This window comes from Leuciscus leuciscus (assembly GCF_965113295.1).
Source record: "Leuciscus leuciscus genome assembly, chromosome: 14".
In the NCBI taxonomy this organism is placed as follows: Eukaryota; Metazoa; Chordata; class Actinopteri; order Cypriniformes; family Leuciscidae; genus Leuciscus; species Leuciscus leuciscus.
The window spans coordinates 2,810,921-2,818,338 of record NC_138738.1 but is presented as its reverse complement, the minus strand read 5'-3'; the positions used below and the strand labels follow the sequence as shown (position 1 = coordinate 2,818,338).

The 7,418-nt window shown below is 35.9% G+C and overlaps 1 long non-coding RNA gene across 1 annotated transcript; it reads right to left on the bottom strand.

Annotated features, from left to right (window-relative positions):
• Positions 1 to 2,815: 2,815 nt before the first annotated feature.
• Positions 2,816 to 5,694, bottom strand: LOC309474846. The gene is made up of 4 exons (XR_014197437.1): positions 5,402 to 5,694; positions 4,265 to 4,338; positions 4,027 to 4,183; positions 2,816 to 3,907 (listed from the first exon to the last, which is right to left on the bottom strand). It is a non-coding gene; the product is annotated as an uncharacterized lncRNA (long non-coding RNA).
• Positions 5,695 to 7,418: the final 1,724 nt, after the last annotated feature.

Here is a 7,418-nt window from a genome sequence, read left to right as displayed (position 1 = left end):
AATGCATATTTTTTTTTTTTTTTTTTTTTTTTTTTTTTTGCGGTGCAAATATTCACATCACCAAATTCATCTTTCCCATTTACCAACTGATTTATAAAAAAAATTATCAAATCGACTCCATAAATTCCATAAATGATCTGAGAAATAAGTCAGCAGAAATAATACGCAGCTATAGGACATATATATTGACTCAGAATAAGTGTTTTAAGATCCCCGACTGGGAGGGAAATTGAAATTCTCCGACCATAACTTTTGTACCACAGCCATAAGGAGCGACCATCTGTACTGGCTTGATAAATGAAAAAACTCGACATCCATCAACAATATCCTTAACCACATTACTGAGCATTTAGGTGTCTAAAATAACACTGAAAGCATTTATAACGTTTCATATTATCAGTCAAGCATCTGTCTCTCAGTTAAAAACAATGCACTGATATTATATGTGAAACTAAAATCTCTGAGAGGAGCCACGACTTATAATGGGTTTTATTGTTTCTGGCTCGTCATTCGAGTGAAATTGCTTTTCGGTCAGCCGGTCTTGCGAGTCTAAAGGTGTCACCTTTCGGTTTAAACCAATAAAAGCAAGGCCGTGATCTTTTTATTAAGTGCCAATGAATTGCAATCTAAAAGCAGGCGTCTTGATTTCGCCAAAGAAAACATGTACACATTCCCTTTCACCTGTACCTGAATCACATTGATCGCACTACCGGCTCTCTCCATGAGATTTAAGAGAACCGCAATACCACAAATCACATTTGCTGAAGCTGCACCGGTCCAACTGTTAAAAGTCTCATATGAGTTTCTCATCTGTGCTTTCAGTCAAACTGCACTGCGAAGATTTTATATCTGTGGCTGAAAAACAGTTTTATTCTCAAGTGAAATATATGCTTTACTGATGCCAGCATTAGTTACCGGACAATTTGCATTACATAATGTGGGAGTTGTTGGTTCCTATAAAATCTCTTTCTGTGACACGGCCAGTGTTGGTCACTATTCACTGCCATTATATGGACAAGCACGAGCAGGACAATATATTTGTCTAATTCTCCATTAGTGGTCATAAAAAGAGAGACGGGCAAACGGGCATTAGAACAACACCAGGGCGAGTAAATTATGACTTAATTTACACTTTAGGGTGAAATGTTTCTTGAGCAGCAAATCATCATATTAGAATGATTTCTGAAGGATCATGTGACACTGAAGACTGGAGTAATGATGCTGAAAATTCAGCTTTGATCACAGGATATAAATTACCGTTTAAAATATAGAAATTTGGCTGAGAGAGCTCAACGACCCGGTCACACTAAACACGTCTCTATACCACGCATTGTGCTTATCGTGCAATTTTACGCGAAAATTAGTTTTTACGTGCATATGATACGCATGGGTAGGCTTAGGTTTAGTAGTGGTGTGGTGTACGTGTGTATTATACGTTTGGTTAGGATTAGTGGTGTGGGGCGGTGTGTATTACATGCAATAAAGTGCGTATCAAATGCACGCGAAAACTGCGTATCATATGCACGTAAAAACTCATTTTCGCGTATAAATTGCACGATAAACACAATGCGTGCTATAAAGACGCGTTTTCATGAGGTTTCAGGCTGAGAAAACACACTGAAAAAAAATTATTCGTTGAATTTAATAAAACAATTTATCATAAGTAGTTGCACACAATTGATTTTAGCTACATTTAAACAAATGCATTAAGTTGAACTAAAATTAAGTTCAACTTAATGCATTTGTTTAAAGGGATTATCCACTTTTTTTGGAAATAGGCTCATTTTACAGCTCCCCCAGAGTTAAACAGTTGAGTTTTACCGTTTTCGAATCCATTCAGCCGATCTCCGGGTCTGGCGGTACCACTTTTAGCATAGCTTAGCATTGATCATTGAATCGGACAGGACCATTAGCATCTTTCTCAAAAAAATGACCAAAGAGTTTCGATATTTTTCCTATTTAAAACTTGACTCTTCTGTAGTTACATCGTGTACTAAGACCGACGGAAAATGTAAAGTTGCGATTTTCTAGGCTGATATGGCTAGGAACTATACTCTCTGTTACGATGCAGAGCAGGAAGCAAGAAGCAGGATCCAAGTGCAACGGTGTTTTTATTAAATTAACTAGAACTTTGACATAAACTCATACTTCAGAACAGAACACAGAACATGCAACCTCACAACATCAATAACTCACCAAGACTGAACTAAAACACAGGGCTTAAATACACAGACAACCAAGCTAAACAAGATAACAAGGGGTTGTGGTAAATAAGAAACACCTGGGAAGACTAATCAACATAACAGGAGACAGCTAAACATGCAAAGACGGGGGAACACATGACAGACAAGAACAAGACACAAAACCCACACCGTGACACTCTCATTCCTGCGTAATAATCAAGAAACTTTGCTGCCGTACACTGTAAAAAAAAAAAAGTTGAGTAAACTTAAAAAAGTAAAGCAACCAGCTGCAAAGCATTTTTGAGTTTACTCAACTTCAGTGGTCGAAGTTCATCCAACTACCAGTCCAACTCAAAGAAATGAGTTAGCACAACTACTGAGGTCCTGAAGTTGAGTAAACTCAAAAAAGCTTTGCAGCTGGTTGCTTTACTTTTTTAAGTTGATTCAATTTTTTACTTTTTTTAGTTGATTCAATTTTTTACTTTTTTAAGTTGATTAAACTTTTTTACTTTTTTAAGTTAATTCAACTTTTTCAAATATCTCACCCAGATACTTGTATAGCCTTCACATTAAGAATCCAAATGCAGGGAGTAAACCACACTGTAAATACAACACAATACAAAAGACATTGCTATCATTACAGAACTTATTTATTGACAAATATTCTGCAAAACAACACATTTTCTATTTGCATTAGGTACACATATTTTAAGGTGATGAAGTTCTATTCCACTCTTCAAGATTAATAAAAATAAAAAATAAATGCACAAAATTAGAGTACAAACTGGAATAAATAAATGCTCAACCTTACAATTATCCATATGGATTGCAGCTACTTGGACAATCTTTTGAAGGACTATGCAAAATAAATCAGCCTTGCGGAGCACTTTAGGTCAAGATAAATAAACGTTTTTTTTTCTAAACAAACTAAACAAATTTTTTCTTAACCACCAGTTACTACTGGTGTATTTTAATACTTTAGGATAGTCCATTGGGGCCATAAATCAAGCCAAAGAGGAGAGTAACAACTGTGGCAAAGGTCTTGCACATTATCTGGCCCAATCTGCTCTTATAGTACTACAGAGAGGCACCTTATATTTGGGTTTGAGTGGCAACATCATCTTCAACGATAGTTAAGATCCTCATCTTCTCCCCTTGTGAATGTCTTCTGGCTCTGTGTCCTGCAGTAGAAAATAAATCAGCATAAAATTAGGGTCATTTTTATTTTATTTTATTGAATTATGTTAGACCAGAGTGTCCCTAAAGGTCTGCTCATGTAACTTCACTTGAAACACGGTCATGTTTAACCTTATGATTGTGCACTGTATTGTTTTAACAGGTTAGATATCAGAGGGAATGTCTCCAGACAGTGTTGTGAAACAGTAATTTTCGACTGTCTTTGCTTTGATAAAATAACAACTTGTTGAATTTGTGCTATCAGGTGAAGTCAAACTGATCACTGAGAAAGTTTCAACTACGATTATTTAATAAAGTATTTTTTACCATGACTTTGTCTGTTGATGATAAGTTTTGTATATCACACAAAACCTATCTCTTAACAGCATCTGGTAAATAGGTGAAATATATCAGGTGTGAGTGTATATGCTGATGATCTTCTTACCAGGCAAGTCTTCAGAATGTTTCCAGACTTTTCCCTCATAAACAAAGGCAGACCTTTAAGAGTTGTAGACTTTCTTTGAGGAAGCACATTGGAGTTTCTGTGTCTGAAAGACAGAAAAACAAATATGGAACAAGTTATATACAAAGAGAAGCATGGGAATTACCTTGAAAAAGAGATGGCACCATTTTGCCTTTAACCAGAGAGATATGATCAAATAATTACTTGATGATCAAGTTGGTCTAGGAGGATCTTCATCTCATCTCCATACGCTCCACCACTTGCTTTGTACGACTAGATGTGTATTCATTTAACCAAGAGAAAAAGGTGCTCTTCGGATCAGTTTGTGTGATCCTGTAATACTCAGCAGAGAGCAGAGACCCTAAAAAACTAAAACAAAAAACATTGTTGAAACAGTAAGAATTAAGTGTAGACCAACACAAGTAAATTCAGTTCAACTCACCTGATCTTTTCAAAAATAAAGGCCACTGTTTTAGCACATCCAAGGATCTTGTCACTGTACTGATGTTCTTTAGTCTAAAAAGGACAAATACAACAGAACAAAGATACATAATTTTATTAAACAAAACAACAACAACAAAAATCAGTTACAGTAAGTTAATTTAACATGTAGTAAAAATAATAAAGAAATTGAATAATCAAATGTGAAAAAGAATCAATGCATAGTTTTCACTGTATTTATTAAATATGACAGATATTAAAGATACAAAAGGTATTATAAGAGCAGTGAGCTATTTTGTCTTTTGTAGCCTAATATTTGTTTAAGGATACACAATATTTGTATCCTATTCACTTTAAAACATACTGCACACATACTACCCATTCTATTATTTAATATGCAAAGTTAACATACATATTTTTAACATAACACATTCGTTTTGCATATATAGGCCAATATTATTAAATGTTTCCTCTAAATTGTATTGTATTTAATTATATTGCACTGTAGAATGACTGAGCCTCAACCTAAGCATGTACAAACTGTAACTGAAATTTGTATACGTGACAAATAAACTTGAAATTAAATTGAACGGACTGCGGTCACTTTAAGAGCTCATGGATCTAATACTGAAACATCTAGGTTTCACCAAATTGGTTATGTTCATTTAAGACATTGCCGACCGTGTTTACTTGAATACTTTTTTTATTTTGTTTTTTTGTTATTGACATAATTGTATGTGTATGTCACTATTAAATCGCAATACGCCACGAAAGATAGCTGAATTCGCACTCAGATTCTGTCCGAGTCCGAGAGAAGCAGCATTCTGTCTCTCAATCAACGCAAGCACCGCATTTAAGTCTTTATTCACGACTTACTGAGCTTAATATTTTTAACATATTTTAAACACCATGCACGTCCTTGTCCTTCTTTTCTCATTCAAGCATGTTTCCTCACTCTAACGTTAGTCTGGGTAACTTAACGTTAGCACGTTAGTAGCAATGTGCTACGTGGATAATCTCTAACAATAGAAACTTATCGTCACCGCAAAATATATCTTTTAACATAATACTATATTTTATCAACATATGTGTGCAATTTATAGCCTATTTTCATGTATAAAGCTTAAAGAAAACTTACCTCAATCAGATGAAATCCAGTCCCTTCGATAGCGTGGTTGAAGGAGGAAACCCCGAGAGTAACGTACAGCGAGACAGACTGCGCATGCGCGATGACGGGAAGTTAAACGTTCGAACTATGAAATCAAAATATTAAGTTTTCTCAACTTAATTGTTTGTGTTCATTGGACAAAATAGTAGTACACTTGCAGTTAAATAGTTTTCATAAGTAAAGTCAACATTGCAGTCAAAAATTTGCCCACTCAACTTAAAATTTTAAACTGAGTTAACATTTTGCAAGTTGGATTTTTTACAGTGTACCATGAGTCCAGCAGGCGTAATGATATGACGCAGCGCCTGAAAATAGTCCCCAGCTCGGTAACTTCCAACGTGACCGGGACTAAGTTTGTCTAACCTATTAGTCCTATTTTCAGGCGCTGCGTCATATCATTACGCCTGCTGAACTCATGGTACGGCAGCAAAGTTTCTTGATTATTACGCAGGAATGAGAGTATAGTTCCTAGCCATATCAGCCTAAATCGCAACTTTACATTTTCCGTCGGTCTTAGTACACGATGTAACTACAGAAGAGTCAAGTTTTAAATAGGAAAAATATCGAAACTCTTTGGTCATTTTTTTTGAGAGAGATGCTAATGGTCCTGTCCGATTCAATGATCTATGCTAAGCTATGCTAAAAGTGGTACCGCCAGACCCGGAGATCAGCTGAATGGATTCGAAAACGGTAAAACTCAACTGTTTAACTCTGGGGGAGTTGTAAAATTAGCCTATTTCCCCAAAAAAGTGGAGTATCCCTTTAAATGTAGCTAAAATACGATAGGATAAAAAACTTTTTTTTTTTTTATTAAATTCAACTAATATTTTTTTTCAGTGCACATGCAAATAGAAAAAACCCCAGCAAATTAATAAAACATCTTCATCACGTGCTGAAAATAATCACAATGCAACCAAATACAGAAACACAATCCTTTAGATCAAGGTCTCAAGTGTTATCACAACTCCAAAACCCCAGAATTACATCATCATCTACAAGCTTCAGTAGTTAAATATAGCTGGAGCAACGCTCTAATAAAAATGCCTTAAGTTGTTAAAGTTGTGAATATGTAGAGAGCATCATCACATCATGAAATACGTGTTTGAGGCCATGTTGGAGAATACGAGCAATTTGCATTCATCAAGCCATGAAGATGAACTGGCAGCAGGACAGAGATTTCACAGCGCATGATGTTCTCGCCAGCCATTTCTCTGATCCTCTCTGTTTTACTGCCACCTTATGTGTGCAACGTACCCGAGTGACCTAACCTAAACTCACACACACAGATAATTGTGATTATGTATCATGAAGAACAATCTGACTGTCACAGAGATGTTTGGAGAGCAAGCTGTCAAGACGATGCAAAACCTAATAAAGCAGAAGTTAAGTGGAATAAGTCGCTCTGTTCGAGTATGAAAACGTCTCGAGATTACAAATAACAGGTGTAAAAGAGCTTGTTGTTTTGCATGATGATACAATGATGATAATAACAAGTTTGCAAATGGCACAATAACTGAGGACGGAACAAATCAATATAAATCAAGGAAACAATAGGATTAGGATGAATACGGCGAAGGTAAAGTTTTGTGTTTATTTATCAGGCGCGACCTCAATGTTATCGTCACATTTCCATAAAGCAGCGGCAGGAAGGCTTTTGTGCCATGACACAAAGGTTGATTGATTGCCTGGAGATTTTTTTAGTCATTACACAATGAGTGTTTCACGCAAAACACTACACACACAATACACACTCGAAGGAGAGGAATAATGAAACGCCCTTGGACGGGACAGCCTTCGTTAACCGAGACCGTGGCAAACACTGGCATTATGGATGGATCAGCATATGATAAACCGTTTACAGTGCATATAGTCTAGAAGGGCAAAGTTACTGTATTCCTGAGTGCCTTGTCTGCAAAATGATCTGTTAGTCTTCATTAAAGTATAAAAGCATAGCTATAAAAAGGTGTAGACAACAGAAAGAACCAAT